We start from the raw sequence: 17,665 nt of genomic DNA, 5'->3' as shown, positions 1-17,665 counted from the left end.
ACCACTCTAAATGACTTTGTTTATCTCAACCATTTCATTATACAAACATTTTGAAAAACTGGTGGAAGTACTTTAGGAGTACTCGACCAGCTGGATCACATGAATTAACGTGTGATAGATGCAGGAAGTAAACTCAGCAGAAGTTGGTGACCACTGCAGTAGAAGAACCATTTTTGTCTAGAGAAGCTTTAATCGATGGGATTCAGTGGAGTTTATTTAAAAGAATCATCAACCAAAAATGGTTCTTCTGCAGCTCCAAAGCACTTTTCCAGTACCTTTATTTTATGGACAGTGTAATTGTCCCAGCTTTGTCTGTATGTCTAATGGCAATTTTCATTGAAAGGCCAAATAATCAGTAAAAGCTTGAATAATCCATAAGGCCTTTTGATTTTGCGGTTTCCTGTCCTGTGTCTTTCAAGTGGCATTTTGTCTTTATTTAAGCTCTTCTAAACATAGCACTTGGGAATGGTGCGGAATGAGGAAAAATATGCAAGAGGAAGAGTACAGATTTCTACTGAACTCAAGGGGCGGATGTGAATTCCCTCAGGGAGGTAGATGGAGGGAGAGAAAGGGACTTCTGGGAATTGTCACTCTTTGTGGTGTTTGACTTTTTCATGTGGGCTCTGACTGAGGCCTAATCCTTCAACTGCCTATCTTTGCTAGTCATCACATCCACTGGTTTTCTGCACAGTAAATCATTTGTTTATAGTTATTGTGATACCAGCCTTCACAATATTAATTTTGAAGAATGAGTGTCTAACCAATCACTGAATGTTTTACTGTGTGCAGTGAGCATCATGTTTGGACTTCCAGAAGGAAGTCCAGCTAAATTTTCAGTGTCCACTCTTCACCTTTATTACAGCTTCCATTCTTTTCAGGAGGCTTGCTTTCAGTTTTCGAAAGACGATCGGCAGGGATGTTTTCCCACAGTGCCAGTCAAGTCCAGTCTTAGACGTTGGTTGCATTTTCTACTTCTCATGACATGTTATCCCACATGCACATTTAGACTCATTAGTTTATAAGACCTACTCCACACCTCAAATGTTCAATTTAGGTGTTCTAGTGCAAATGTCCTTCTTTGTTTGTCTAGTTTCTTTTCTCAGTGAGGGCCTCTTGGCAGCAACGCATCTTTTCAGACTATTGTAGTAGCCTTCTCACAGTGGAAGAGTGGACAGAAACACCTGTGGATTTTTTTTCAACAGTAGAGCTTGATTTTCTCCTCTGTCTCAAACATGAAAGCTTTAAGTGCTGTTTGTCTGATGGTGAGAGTTTTGGTGGTCTACCAGGTCTTGCATTGTTGTTACAAGCCCATATTTTCTCCATATCTTTAAGTGATATTTGAATTCCAGTTCTCCTGGAGGCCAGTTCACCTGGAAACTCCTGTTTTTTTGTATATTTTTTACATACCCATTCCTTATGCAACTCTATGTAATCATTAAAAGGCAGACAGCACTTCAATCCTGACCCTGAACCAGCATCTGGGCCATCAGCAAGCAGCGGAAATGTACTATGTGACCGCCCATCTGCTGCACACTAAGGGTGAATGATATAGAAAATATATTTCCTCACATTTGACATTTTCCTTATATATGACGTGTATCACAATGGAGTAAACAACCAGTAAAACAGTCATGTCTGTTTACTTTTTAAAATAATTTTCTGACCAAATATGTAGAAGCAACAGGAGGATAAATCAAACAATCAGTAAAAACAAACCAATATAAGGTGACGTTATAATGGGATGACTGTATGAGTTACCAACACAGAGTAACAGAGACTAGACTGGAGATGTTTAGCACTGCCTGTCAGTCTGAACTGATCTCTGACTCTTGCCATGTTATCAAGACCACCTGTTTTGGATTATGAAGTTTCTGTGGATAGCAGCAAGGCTTTAAAGGCAAGGACCCGGATATTTGCTAACGTTTGCTCATTTGGTGCAAATGGGACCATCATTACTGCTGTGTATAATGGATCATAAAATGGTTTGCATGAATCCTGACATTTAAAGCTTTCTAATGCAATATAGCATTGGAATATTGTATTGCTGGATGATGATTGATGATGCTTTGACGGAAGTGTACTAGTTTCGTGATCTAGATCAGGGTTACTCTTATCACTCCAGAAACTGAATCCGTTAGGAAGAGGGATGTTTCATCAAGACAATGACCCCAAACAGTTTGGGTGAAGGTGTTTGCTTGGCTTAGCCAGTCTTCTGACAGTGTATTCAATGTATAGTTACTCCCGGGATTCTCCATGGCAATTCTCTTTGCCATTTTTTTGACATAATTTGAAAAGGCCAGTTTCCCTTTACGATGTCTCAACATTTAATGATGAACAGACCAATAGAAGCAGTCCATAATTACTTATAATTTATCCATTTACTTCCATTAAACATGGTCTGGTCTCCTTGTCATGAAAAGTTACCTTTTTGAAACTACAAGGTTTTGTTCTGACAGTAGCGATATGTATGTAACGACATGTATGGAGTTTTCCACGATAGTGATAACATACTGCACCCAGCCCTACTGCATGCCACCGTGAGAAACTTGTCAAAATTTGTGGAATGACTCACAGAGGAGGACATTGATTGGGGTGGCTGAGGCCGAGTTACCGTGGACAACACAGAGGCATGTACAGTAAGCCAGCAGGCCCAAATCTCCCTCTACATTCATCAGCGTCCTGGCAGACACTATGTGTATGCTGCAGAGGGGAAATGTGAAATAAACAGCGCTCCACACACCTCTCCTCTCTGTCAAACAGGAAGCCAGAGAGAACATCGCTAACTGCAGCGTAACAGGGGGGACATTCGTTTCATTGCCGGCTCTGCTTGTCGCTCAGAGAGCATTTTAATCTCGTTGCACATCAGACCGGAATGTGCGGAGACTCAAGGAAACGGGCCACGTGGGAAACTCTCAGCCAGACTTGTACAATTAGTGTGAAGATGGATCACAGTTTAATGCAGTACCAACCTGGGTGACCAGAAGACAGACTAAAGTCATGAACATATAGAAATGTATATTATCCATATAGCACAGCTTGAATCGTCCATCACACACACTGCCGTTGTGTTTTGTATGTTTAGAAAGATGAAGCTGAGAACCTTTCACTGCACTATGGTGCTCCAGACTGCATATAACTACTATTCACATATGCTGTGACCAAAAGGGGATCTTTGAAGGCTCCTTGAGGAAACTTTCAACCTGTTTTGTAAACAAGATATTTAAAGAACCATAATGAATGTAAATGTCCATGTAATATTCTGCAAAATTCTATCTGTGCATAAAGTCCATTATCTTCCTACTTAATAAATAAAAAATGCAGGACATCATATTCTATGCTACCTCCTTCTTGTGAATATATTTTCAGTGCACACAAATACAACTGAAAAAAAACTCTTTAAAAATGCATCATGTTGAAAAATAAGACAGCTTTAAAAGTTTTCAAGTCATTGAAAAATGTTTGTTTGGAAATTCTGATTTCATCAAATGTCATACAGCACAACTGATAACAAAGGACTTTTATTCCGATGTGGTTTTATAAAAGAGTGGGCAGGGAACCATAAATAGGCAGTGCACCATATATAAGATCTCAATTGACATTCATGGTGCAATGGTAATGTGGGCACAGGGCATTGTAAGACAAAATAATGCCCAATAAAAGATTTATGTTTAATTTACCACTATTTTATCTTTATGAACATTACATATAAAGACATGTGGAGGTTCACTAGCCATTATTTGGTAAACAAAATGGCTATATTTGTATTTTTGGCACAACTCCTGGCTCCACTGTAAAAAAAAATATCATTATCATTTCATATCAAACCACTCTGAATGACTGATTACATCAAAACGAACTTCAGTGGTATTTCCCTTAGAGACGGAATTAAACAAAACAACCCCATTCAAAGTGACCCACCTCATTCAAATGGATTTGGTGTGAAACAGTGGTGGTGATAGGAACCAGATGTCTGAAGAGTTTAATGCCTCTAAAAGCACTTTCACAGAAAGTAATTGCATGAATGGTTATGAATGCATGGCCTGATGCCTGCACTCTTAAAAGGGGGTTTTCAGTAAAGGCAGCGGAAGACTCATTTGAATGCATAAATGGTTCTTCTCTGTGATGGAAAAGTAAATGTATATGATTCTGTATAGAACCATATTCATTAAAATGGCACTTCATTGCACCAAAAAGGCTTCCAATGTGAGTCAAATAACCCTTTTTCAGTACTAGTTTTGCTAAAAGTGTGAGACATTGTTTTTTAATGCTAGATTGGAAAAGAACTTTGGCCAAAAATGTATTTTTTTAAATCCATTTATTGCAGAGAAGTACATGCAGGGGTGTGTGGGGCAAAACCATTATCAACATTACTTATAAAAAGAAACATTTTCAATTGTAAATATGCTCCAAACAGTGACACAGTGAGTCTTTTGGGCTCTTGTCATCTGCTGTGAGAGGCATATGAGTGTATTATTTGCATAACCATGCTAATTAATGTTGCTGTTCCATGGAATTTGGTCCAAAGGCAGTATAGAGAGTATAGAGATTGAACTAAAGAGACCAAAGAACTGAACCTGGGGGGACTCCGCCTGCCAAAGACATACTGTTGGATTCATAACTGCCAATGGTGACAAAGCAGTCATACCAGTGCAATAGGATCTAAGAGGGTTTTGACGCTCCAAGACCTGGACCAAGGATGGGATCTATGCTCTTTCATTTTTAATGAAATGTTATGTAAATTCCTTTTGATGCTTAAAATGGTCTCCCCTCACTCCTGTCCCCTGAGTCTTTCTGGTAGTTATTTTACCTCCAGCCTTATAAATAAGACCTGAAATAATTAGGGACTGGTTCAGATAGTCCTACTAAATTTTCCAACTTGTCCAACCAGGAGCGGGTTTAGCAATTCTGGGGGTCTAAGCAAAAGGCAGGAATTGGGCCCCTTGTGTGCACATTTTTAATTTAGTTGTGACTCTGGGCTCCCGAGTGGCATGTCCATTCCCCTTCTGTGTGGAGTTTGCATGTTCTCCTCATGTCTCTGTGGGTTTCCTCTGGGCGCTCTGATGTCCTCCCACAGTTCAAGACATGCACTAAGGTGAACTGGAGATGCTAAATTGCCCCATATGTGTGAGTTGGTGTGTATGTGTATGTCTGCATGTCTGCCCTGTAATGGACTGGTGATCTCTCCTTCCACCCAATGAGTGCTGGGATAGGCTCCAGCAACCCCCCCAGCCCCCCCCCAAAGGTTCCAAGAGGATAAGCGGCTTATATAATGTGTGTGTGCATGTGAGTATAAAGTGAATATTTATTTCTTTTTTCCAGGACGTAATAAGTAATGTAATCCCAGCTTGAGAGATGTAATTAATAACTTGAATGGATTAATTTTTGAGTAATTACCCAACACAGGAGCCACCAGCAATAACGTTACATTGCACTACAGCATTATGTATGGTCTGTTGAACAACCAGCATTCAGGTTTGTTTAAAAAAACAAACTTAACTTTGATAATGTAGCAACAAACATTTTGCTTTCTTCCCTCTTTCAGAGTGTTCCAATAGCAAATGATGCTAGCACGCAACAATTAAAACCAACATGCTCACATTATCACCAGTGAAGCCATCTATACCACCTGCAAGTGGCAAATCGAGATACTTTTTGATGGCCAAATTTCTTTTTTTTTTGACTTTGACTCATTTTAACTAAAATCTCATGATAATTTCAGATAGGTCTGTGGTTTGTGTACATTGTGACGTGAGACATACATTTGTCATTTCCAGCTGGACATCCTGAGGGCTTTGCAATGTTACAATTGAACGCTCACTTGCTGTAGTTTTTGCATTTCTCTACCACACTTGGATAACTTTTATTAGAATTTCCCTCTCAGTACTCATACTATGTCATCATATATCAAGACAGTCCAGAGTCTGGCTCATGTGGGTCTTAGGCAGATGCATGCCTTTGCCTAGTGCAAAGACCCCCCTTTATCCAGCAGTAATCTAAAATTCTACAGGGTCAAAGGCAGCACTGAGATCCAATAAAACCAGAAATGAGAGCTTTAGCATGAGGTCTGCCAGGAAGACTCTAATGCTACATCATTAATTAATTCATTCGTTCATTACTCCTGACCAAATGCTGGCCTACACCTGTCTTTATAATTACTCAACTTATATAGCTGTTATGCTGCTTTCAGGCGCTGGCTTTTCAATGTTCGATGTGAAATCTTATCTGAGCAAGCTTATTAAAGTCACATGGTCATGAATCGGATACGTATCCAATATAGGACAACATATGAAAGGATGTGTTCACTTTACCAGGCGGATGTGACACAGATCTGATGTTTTTCAGAGTTCTGTACACACACAAAATGCCTCTTCATTTGGGTTGCTGACGCCTGACCTACATGAATATGAACTGTTATGTAAGAGAGATCAGATTTTAGCAAAAACATCAGAATTGAGCCATGATGCTTGTATTATGAATGTAGCCAAAATGGCTCAGATTGGATTAGATAAGGTCAGATTTTGTGTCCACACAGCTCTGGAAACATCAAATCTGTTCACATTAAGGCAAAAAAAATCAGATTTGTGAACATAACCCAAAAGTGCCAATTAGTGCAAAATGTTATTTGCCATTTTTGACCATTTTATAAACTATGTTGATGTTAAAATCTTCAGTTACAATACAAAACAAAAGTTATAATCAATGGAGATAACCGCCAGAAGTTCAGGAAAAACATCAATGCAATTTGCAGAGTATCTTGGGGGTCTGTAAATAGTTAAATGGTTTAAAATAAAATATGAACCTTAAATACAAAACAAAAACCTCTTTGCACTGCTACTCCTCCTCCACCTTTCTTACCAGTTCACCTGGTTGAGAACAGTAGCACTGCTAGCTTCTGCCAAGCATGTTTCAACTAGAAACAGACAATCTAATTTGAAGCATATTATAATGTCTTTAACTAAAATGATTTTTTGGCTAGAGATCTGATATTAAGTAAAACTCTCTTCGTAGAGATAAAGGAAGCCCCTGGGACATTCTGAGGCTGATATGATACAGATAACAGATTAGGCTGGCTTACTGTAAATGGAATGGACTGCATTCCTTCTATTTCTAATCAACACATGAACAGATGAACATTACAGACATCATGGATCCCAGTCTGTTCTCAGAACAGCTGTTAGTAGCATCTCTAGTCTGCTGCTGCTATCAGTAGCACTCAGTGAACATTCTGTGAAAGGGGAGATGAAGGACAAGGCTGCTGCTGAATATCAACTAAACATGTAAATATAAGTTGACCAGGTCACCCAAAATTTTTGTATGGATTGCCCCTCATTATCATGAATGGCTTTATAAAATTCAAATGAAAACTTTATTACAAAACTGTTGTAAAATGTGAAATCATTTGTCATGATTGGCCCCTCCCGGTCCTGTCCATGTGTTCGTGTTTTGTTTTGGTCTAGTCCATGTGTTCTTTGTTTTGGTTTCCTAGTCGGCCCCTTGTTTTGTGACTCCATCCCGATTGTAGCCACCTGTTTTCCGCCTGTCCCTTGTTATCCATGTGTTTTATAAGCCCGTGTTTGCCCTTTGTATTCGCTGGTCTTTGTACTGTTCTGGTTGTACTGTTTGATTGTGTTGGATATATTGTATTCTCATGGTGTTTGGTGTCGTTTCATTCAGTGTTCATTTCGTCATGTCTGTCCCTCCTGCTCTCCGTATTGGATACCTGAAAATGGACCATTTTGACCACGACCCTGGATTTGAGGGTATTTTATTATGTGATTATTTGGTTGTTTTGGGTTCTTTTAATTAAAATTGGTTATTACAACTTTAACTGCAAGGTTGTTGCTGAGTGGTTTCTGTGGTTTTCTAAATGTGTTGGTAGGTGGTTGCTATATTACGAGAGGCAGCTGCTTAGTGGTTGACATGGTGTATCATGTGATTGCTAGGGTATTGATAGGTGGCTGCTATGGCATCCTTTATGGGTGCGAGGAGGTTGCTAGGTGGTGTCGGGACCAGAGAGCTCTCCGTCCTCCGCTCCGAAGTTCCCGACGATGTGAAAAACGTTAATAATTAATTAAAGTCAAATCAAAGTTTTACTTTTAATTTAATCTGTTTTCTAATTTGAAAAGAGTAGCAAAGTAAAATTTTGGGATTGGAAAAGCGTTCTTGCAAAAGTTAAAGAAAAGTGAAAAACCAATCTTGCAAAAAAATCTAAGTCAGATGAAAAGACCAAACTTCAGCCGCAGGTTCGGTTCAAAGGGAAGAAAAGGCCCTCTGTAAAGATTGGTGGAGGAGGGATAATGCTATAGGTTTGCTTTACATGGGTTGCCCTGGGACCCTTAGTTCCAGTGAAGGGAAATCTTAATGTTTCAGCAGACCAAGACATTTTAGACAATTCTATACTTCCAACGTTGTGGGAACAGTTCTGACCTCAGTCCCATCAAACACCTTTGTAATGAACTGTAACAGAGATTGTGAGCCAGGCCCTCTCGTGCAACATCAATATCTCATCTCACAAATGTTCTTCTGGATAAATGGGCAAAAATGCTCACAGATACACTCCAAAATATTGTAGAAGGCTTCCCAGAAGAGTGGAAGCTGTTATAGCTGCAAAGGGGGGCCAACTCCATATTGAGCTCTGCTCCATTTTTGTAGTAGCCTGCAACGTAGGAGCTAATGGGACCTCAGGGCTGAGTAGGATACATCAGTGCAACCTCAGAATTCAACTGAAAGAAGGATGCATTTCAAGGCCCCATTTTGAAGACCCTCCATGTTCTTTTAAAATGACATATGCAGCCAAAAAATGGGACCTTTGAGGGTTGCAATCCTGTGCATGAGACATGGCTCTACAATTGTACAAAGTTAGGTGATTCTACCACAAAAGCTGTAGGAGGAGAAGGAGTTTACATTTTCAACAGAGAATAAATTTCCAATGAAGAACATTAAGTTTGCTTAGTCAAGCCAAATTAATTAAACCCCCAAAAGAGAACAAGTAACTAGGTACCACTTTAAAATAAGACTACCTTTATAAAAGGTTTATATATGGTTTAAAAATGTGTTTATTGATGGTTATTAATTAAGTTGTAAACACATTAAAAACCATTAATAAGCAGCTATAACACATAAATAGAAAGGGCAACAGTGGCCTGTTGTTTGCCAAATAGTGAGCCCACATCCATTTTTACTGTTAAACTTCAGATCTTATTGAATTCTAATCTTACTTTGTCTTCTTCCATCAGTCAGCATTTGACCTATCAGCTTCATACAGGTATCTTAGACTGCAACTGGACAATAGGTTGGACTGGTCAGCCAACACAGACATCATGTATGGGAAGGGTTAAAGCAGGCTCTACTTCCTGAGGAGGCTGAGATCCTTTAACATCTGTAGGAAACTCCTGCAGATGTTCTATCAGACCATGGTTGCCAGCAGTCTTTTTTATGCTGTGGTGTGGTGGGGAGGAAAAGGAGAGATGAGATGCGACTAGACAAGTTGGTCAGGCGAACGAGCTCAGTGGTTGGCGTGGAACTGGACTCTGTGGTCAAGGTGGCTGAGAGAAGGACATTACACAAACTTCTCTCCATTATGGAGGATGATGGCCACCCACTGCTCACCATCATCATGGACAGGGCGAGCATGTTTAGTGGCAGGTTGCTGTCACAGAGCTGCACATATTGCACTTTCTTATTACCTTATTGCGCATCTTGCACATCTGGACACTAGACACTTTATTTGGTACCAATATCTGCACATATTTATTCATTCAGTGTGGTCATTATATGCCATTACCTGTACCTCATCGTACAGTCTTTTTGCACTGCATCTTTCATCTCAGGTTATAGATCTTATTACAGATTGTTGTATTTTTCTATTTGTATATATGCCTGTAGATAGGAAGTTCTATATTTATTCATCCTGTTATATTGTCTTTACCCTTATTACTAATACTGTAAAGTGTTGTGCGTCTGCTACTGGCTGCTAAATTTCCTTCAGGATCAATAAAGTATCTATCTATCTATCTATCTATCTATCTATCTATCTATCTATCTATCTATCTATCTATCTATCTATCTATCTATCTATCTATAACATATTTGTTGATAAGCTTAACCATTTAACCATAAATCAATATTAATAATGATGAGATGTACATTAACATCTGAAATGACTAAGCTCATATTCACAAGGCCTTAGCACTATTTTGTACTTTGACATTTTCAGAATACTATCTGACATCTTCCTCATAATTGATATTAGGTATTGATATAATGCTTCAAGATGCTAATGTACACCAGGCGTGAAGGCCCTATTATGATCACTGGGGTTGAGTGGAATCGTCTTCAGGACAGCATTCCAGCTGTAACATTCTGTGACCTGTTTAAAACATCCCGAGGTATTACTTACTCTGCTCCAAGGCAATCATGTAATTTTCAGTGTTGCAGTTGTTGATTCACAGATTTCAGGCATTTGTGTTTGGTTTGATGTTTCTTTGCATCTCAAATGGTCTATGACCATTTGTTAATGAGTTACTAACACTTATAACTGATAAAAAGGAGCCTTATTTTAAAGTGTAAAACACTTCACCATTTATTAATGAGTTATTAACACTTATAACCTTCAAAAGGGAGCCTTATTTTAAAGTGTAAAACACTTCACCATTTGTTAATGAGTTATTAACACTTATAACCGCCAAAAGGGAACCTTATTTTAAAGTCTAAAACAATTCACCATTTGTTAATTAGTTATTAACATTTATAACCACCAAAAGGGAGCCTTATTTTAAAGTCTAAAACAATTCATCATTTGTTAATTAGTTATTAACACTTATAACCGCCAAAAGGGAGCCGTATTTGAAATTGTAAAATACTTAACCATTTGTTAATGAGTCACTAACACTTATAACTGCCAAAAGGGAGCCTTATTTTAAAGTGTAAAACACTTCATCATTTGTTAATGAGTCACTAACACTTATAACTGCCAAAAGGGAGCCTTATTTTAAAGTGTAAAACACTTCACCATTTATTAATGAGTTATTAACACTTACAACCGCCAAAAGGGAGCCGTATTTTAAAGTGTAAAATGCTTCACCATTTGTTAATGAGTTATTAACACTTATAACCGCCAAAAGAGAGCCTTATTTTAAAGTGTAAAACACTTTACCATTTATTAATCAGTTATTAACACTTACTAAATAAGTGTTCACATTTATGCAATAAAAATCTTCACAATGTCATGACAACAGAAATGAAAAAAATACTTTTATTTGTCTGACAAAATACAAAGTTCAAAGGAGGCTGACATTTAAACTGTCATAACTAAAAGTGCATAGACCAATGTTATGGCAATTTACTCTTTAAATAAAAATGTCTTTGAAATGAACATAATGTTACTTACCACATTCCTTAAATCAGATTCTAAATGAAATCTGCCTAAATGCTTACCAAGTCTCTACAAAAACAGTTTTCAGAAAAAAACTTAAACAAACCAAAAATAAACGTCACATACTTCTGCATTTAAAATTTTGGTTTTCACTTGAACTTAAAAAAACATGCCACCTAAACTTTTAACACGACCAAGTGCAAACAGCTATCAAACAGGCTTGCTTCTCCTGATGGGAAGAAGTGTACCCCCAGCCTTCATGCCTTCTATTTTCTCTTTCACATCTTCAACTCCTTGAATAGCAGCCTCACACCGCTTAGCAAAGGCCAGCACTGTCTCTCCACTAGGCTTCTCGGCCAGTACCTCTTCATATACCTCAGGAGCAGCAAAAGCATGTTCTCCAATCGCTGAAGTGTTCCACCGTGTACACCACAATGCTCCTGTCAATGGCATGCTTCTGAAAGGCCCTGGTCATGGTCTTTGCTTTTGGTAATGTTTTAAGGATGGATTTGTAGCGGCGTACAATTTCACTTTTTAACAGTAAAAACAGAGACAAGCTGTAAAAGGGTTTCACTGCAGAGAAAATCATAATAGTCAATCATGCTTCAACAAAAGTTGGGCAATATGATTAGTTAAAGACAGACAAACAGGTGTCAAGTTACATCCAGCAAAACAGGACTAATTTTGTCCTCTTTGCAGTCAAACATGCAGCTGATTAAAGCGTATTGTGACACACCGTGACATAGAATGAGAATTTAAAACTTTCAGTATCCTATTCTATATTCCAGTCATTCTTTTTAGTTTTTTGTCATGTAATTTTAATTGCATAGCTAACTACCAACTATGACCCTATACCTTAGAAGCCTAAAAGCAACAGGCTGAATTCTGAAATCAAGACTTAACTAAACCTACACCAGAATGTTTTTGGATGACCTATACATGCTGCCAGTGCATCGACACCTCTGTAAACATTAAATTATTGCTTACCACACTGTTGAAAGTTCTTGTGCTCTTTCTGGTGTTTATTGGCTCCCTTGCTGTGCTTCTTTTTGGGTTTGTGCTTGTGCTTCCTGGGGGTTGAAGATAAGGCTGAGGATAAAGAGGATGAGGACATGGATGTATCAGAGCTTTCAGAATAATTTGCAGTGACTGGATTGTCCATGGTTTCTTCCTTTGTTTTAACTGAAAAGTACAAAAAAGAATCCCTGAGATTGTAGCCTATACACTCACTTTTCAACACAATACCTATTATCGTAGGAAGAAAGTAGCATAATCAGTGATAAGTGGAGGGCATACAGGGTTGTTCTGAGGAACTTGGGGTACAAACACTATACCGTAAACAACAGCAGGTGGTTTGTGGATTCCTGGTCCGGAAGCCACACACAATGTAATGAAAGAGTTTTGGGGACCATTAAAGGACATATCCGTAGACTGAGAGGAAATCGCACAGACTTTGTTGAAGAAGCACCTCATGGATCTTGAAAGGTCATCCTGGCTAGGCTCTCGTCACCCTGATGAGCCACTTGGACACTTGTTCATGGATGTACAGAAAGCCTTTCTAGTCTGAATTTCAAGGCTTATTTTCCAGTGCTCTATCATTCAGTAAAGACTGCTCTGAAAGTCTGAATTGGGAGATCAACTGTGCTTAACCTTTTCATTATTATGTATGTATGAATGAAAATGTTTGCTCATTAACAAATGGTGAAGTGTTTTACACTTTAAAATAAGACTCCCTTTTGGTGGTTATAAGCGTTAGTAACTCATTAACAAATGGTGAAGTGTTTTACACTTTAAAATAAGGCTCCCTTTTGGTGGTTATAAGCGTTAGTAACTCATTAACAAATGATGAAGTGTTTTACACTTTAAAATAAGGCTCCCTTTTGGCGGTTATAAGTGTTAGTAACTCATTAACAAATGGTGAAGTGTTTTACACTTTAAAATAAGGCTCCCTTTTGGCGGTTATAAGCGTTAGTAACTCATTAACAAATGGTGAAGTGTTTTACACTTTAAAATAAGGCTCCCTTTTGGCGGTTATAAGCGTTAGTAACTCATTAACAAATGGTGAAGTGTTTTACACTTTAAAATAAGGCTCCCTTTTGGCGGTTATAAGCGTTAGTAACTCATTAACAAATGGTGAAGTGTTTTACACTTTAAAATAAAGCTCCCTTTTGGTGGTTATAAGCGTTAGTAACTCATTAACAAATGGTGAAGTGTTTTACACTTTAAAATAAGACTCCCTTTTGGCGGTTATAAGCGTTAATAACTCATTAACAAATGGTGAAGTGTTTTACACTTTAAAATAAGGCTCCCTTTTGGCAGTTATAAGCGTTAGTAACTCATTAACAAATGGTGAAGTGTTTTACACTTTAAAATAAGACTCCCTTTTGGCAGTTATAAGTGTTAATAACTCATTAACAAATGGTGAAGTGTTTTACACTTTAAAATAAGACTCCCTTTTGGTGGTTATAAGTGTTAATAACTCATTAACAAATGGTGAAGTGTTTTACACTTTAAAATAAGACTCCCTTTTGGCAGTTATAAGTGTTAATAACTCATTAACAAATGGTGAAGTGTTTTACACTTTAAAATAAGACTCCCTTTTGGCAGTTATAAGTGTTAGTGACTCAAAGAAATATCGAACCAAACACAAAAGCCTGAAATCTGTGAATCAACAATTGCAACATTGAAAATTACATGATTGTCTTGGAGCAGAGTAAGTAATACCTTGGGATGTTTTAAATCATGAGAAAGATGTCAGATAGTATTCTGAAAATGTCAAAGTACAGAATAGTGCTATGGCCTTATGAGCATGAATTTAATTATTTCAGATGTTAATGTACATCTCATCATTATTAATATTGATTGGTGGTTAAATGGTTAAGCTTATCAACAAATATGTGTTGAAGTTGATAGGTCATGCTGACTGATGGGAGAAGACAAAGTAAGATGAGAATCCAACAAGATCTGAAGTTTCACAGTAAAGATGAATGTAGCCTCACTATTTGGCAAACAATAGGCCACTGTTGTCTGTTCTATTTATGTGTTATAGTTGCTTATTAATGTTTTAAAATGTCTTTACAACCTGAGTAATAACCATTGATAAACAAATTTTAAATCATTTATAAACTCTTTATAAGGGTAGTCTTGTTTTAAAGTGGTATTGGTAATGAAATATAAATTAGTAATAAGGAACACAGTCACAGCTTCTTCCCTCACAAATATACCGTCTTTGAGCATATATCCAAAAATTCATGGAAGAACATGGAACTATTGTCTACCCATATTTGCTGGTGAGGAGTGAAGGATATTTCTGGCCTTCCAGACAGGAAGCTCTGGAGGAAGCAGTTGTGAGCTTGATTACCGCGGCCCTGTTGACACTCTGATCTAGAGGCTTTTGCAGTGAAGCTTGGCTAACGCTCGAAGGCAGGGAAGTGCCAGGGGGTGTCATGTTATGCAGACTTTGCCTTTCAGTTTGTAGCACTTCTTCCTCCTCAACAAAGCTTCTACCAAGAGTTGGGATAGTCCCATTTACTCAGTTCACTTACCCAAGTGACATTTTGATGGGTTTTCAAATGCAAAAAACTTTACTTCTACTACCTCTTATTTTGGAGCTTTAGCATTTTATTTTAGACCAAAAGGATCCCAAGAAAGAGAATAATAGAACAAAGCAAACGTCAGTTCCCATGCTAATAGATGCTGGGCATAAGTTCCAGTGCAGCTCTACTGAAAACTCCAATGAGGGCTTTTTTCCAATTTGCACTGAACTGAACTTTGTTTAAAGGAAAAGTGATGCGACAGTGGTAAACATGCACTGTCCCAACTTTTTTGGAATACATTGCAGGCATCAAATTTGGAATGTGTATATACACAAATCCAACGATTACTGTCCATTTGATCAGCTCTACTTACCATATAGGTGCACTTTGTAGGTCTACAATTACAGACTGTAGTCCATCTGTTTCTCAGCACCCCCCCTTCTTTCACCCTGTTCTTCAATGGTCAGGAACCCCACAGGACCACCAAAGAGCAGGTATTATTTGGGTGGTGGATCACTCTCAGCACAGCAGTGACACTGATGTGGTGGTGGTGTGTTAGTGTGTGTTGTGCTGGAACAAGCGGATCAGACACAGCAGTGCTGCTAGAGTTTTTAAACACTCACCTTCCACTCTATTACACACTCCTACCTTACTGGTCCACCTTGTTAATGCAAATGCAGGTACAGTAGTTCATCTGTTGCTGCACAGTTTGTGTTGGTCATCAGGTCACAGGACGTTGCCTACAGGATGCTGTTGACTGGATATTTTTGGTTGGTGGACTATTCTCAGTCCAGCAATGACATGGAGGTGTTCAACCAGCATTTTATTTCCTCTGACACACAACGTTTAGAATATCAGGCAAGTTAGCCTCGCAGTTCTCATTCTGGGGAGCTGGCAGTGCTGCCTTTTCAAACAATTTTTACCTCTCTTTTTCTTAAACATTAAAATAATCCCCAAAGATTATAAACTCCAATTTTCACTTGTGTTATCTTTAAGCATATCTTACTGGTTAATGCTTATTATCATATCTGTTGTTGTTAGTCCACAGTTCTTGTTGTAATGTTAGTGTTCCCTAAAGCACTCAGTGTTACCCCGTCCAACAAAAATCTCCAGCCCAAGGTTTGCTTGACCGCGATCCACCAGTAGCTGAAAGTACAATTTTCTCCCATGACTACATTTTCAAACTAGCGCCCTGTATCAAACACTTCACAGCATACAGTTGCATGTAGAATTTTGGCCTCCCAATCAAATACCATGTTATGCTGATTGTCCAAGTGAACGTAAATACACATCCTCTGCTCTTCTTTATTCTGAGCAAAAGCTATGACACTTTATATATAATTTAACTTTTTCCAGCATGTACAAGTCAGGTCCAAACTGAGCCCTGGTCATTGGACAGCTCAGCATGCTTGGAGGAGAAGCTAACTGACAATTCTCTTATGTCAGCTAAGAGACCCCAGAGTTGGCTGGCATTTAGTTAAACCAATTACTCTGTCTTGGATTCCCAGACAGAGTCAAGGAGTATTTTGTTCTGAATGTTTTTACCTCTACTCGTTTTTGCGATAGGCTAATTTTACTACTCAAGTCAGGAAGCAAGCAGCTAAAGCATTATTATTATGAGCACTCTGAAAAAGCATGGTCCTTCATGTGTCTTGAGTAAAGACATTGGTTCTACATAGAATCATGAACACCCAAAGAACAACTTTCAGGTTTAAAGTGTTCTTTGCATGGTGAAATTCAGATTGATAGAGAATGTGTAAATAGTTCTTTATAGTACCAAAAATTATTCTTCTATTGTCACAAGCTTATAATGCCAGAACCATTTTTTGGTGCAATAAGAAATTTGTACAAAACATTGTCCATCAATCTGAAGAACGATTTTACCAATGAAAGAGCTATTTAAGCATGTAAAGAATTCTATACAGAAACTCAAAGTTCATTGCCTTTATTCCAGAATCTTTAAAGAACCATGCTTTTTAAATGTGAAGTATCAATACTGTAGTGACTCACTACTGGCTGGTGCTGCCTCAGGAGGCGTGGCCATGTGAGCAGCCACACACGGAGGCTCATGGTAGGTGCACACCCACCTAAAAAGCAATACTTTAATGATATTTAAATGCTGTTGTTTGTTACTGTAAAGATGTTTTGTCATTTTATCATTGTCACATTAAATGTCGACACTACAATACTTATACTTGAGTGTGAGTTTAGGCTAATGTACCCACCTCTCCTCACCCTTACTGCAGGGACATGACCCTCTTCTAAAGAACATGTGCATTTATGTTAGAATAACCAACACTGGTGAAAGATCATCAGCTGGATTTCAGTGAGCAGGCAGCTAAAGCACCAGAGCACCAACAATAAGGCTCTAATTCCTGATTATAGTCATTTTTTCTGTTGTGATATTCAATGTGTTTAACTTGGTTAAACAAAGAAATGTGCACACACAAAAAGCTGTTGTACTTTTACAGATCCACATAAAATTGTTCCAGAATGATTTAGGTTCATGTTACCTCTGGACATTTTAGTTCCACAACGACACCAAAGTCCAGCTGCTGGAAAAAATCATTTCACATCTTCTTCATAAATTGCTAATTATACTTGTTTCCACTGTAGGTGAACTTTCACATAAGATTTCAGCCAAGAGAAAAAAAAACTCTTTAAACCACATCTAGAGACTAAATATAAAGAAAGAAATCTCTCTCCAGCTTTGGATTATGGGTTATATTTAGGGTTGGTATGTAATGGAATAGTA

This window comes from Pygocentrus nattereri, chromosome 23 (genome assembly GCF_015220715.1).
Source record: "Pygocentrus nattereri isolate fPygNat1 chromosome 23, fPygNat1.pri, whole genome shotgun sequence".
Classification (NCBI taxonomy): Eukaryota; Metazoa; Chordata; class Actinopteri; order Characiformes; family Serrasalmidae; genus Pygocentrus; species Pygocentrus nattereri.
The sequence above is the reverse complement of the archived record's forward strand: the minus strand, read 5'-3'. Positions refer to the sequence as shown.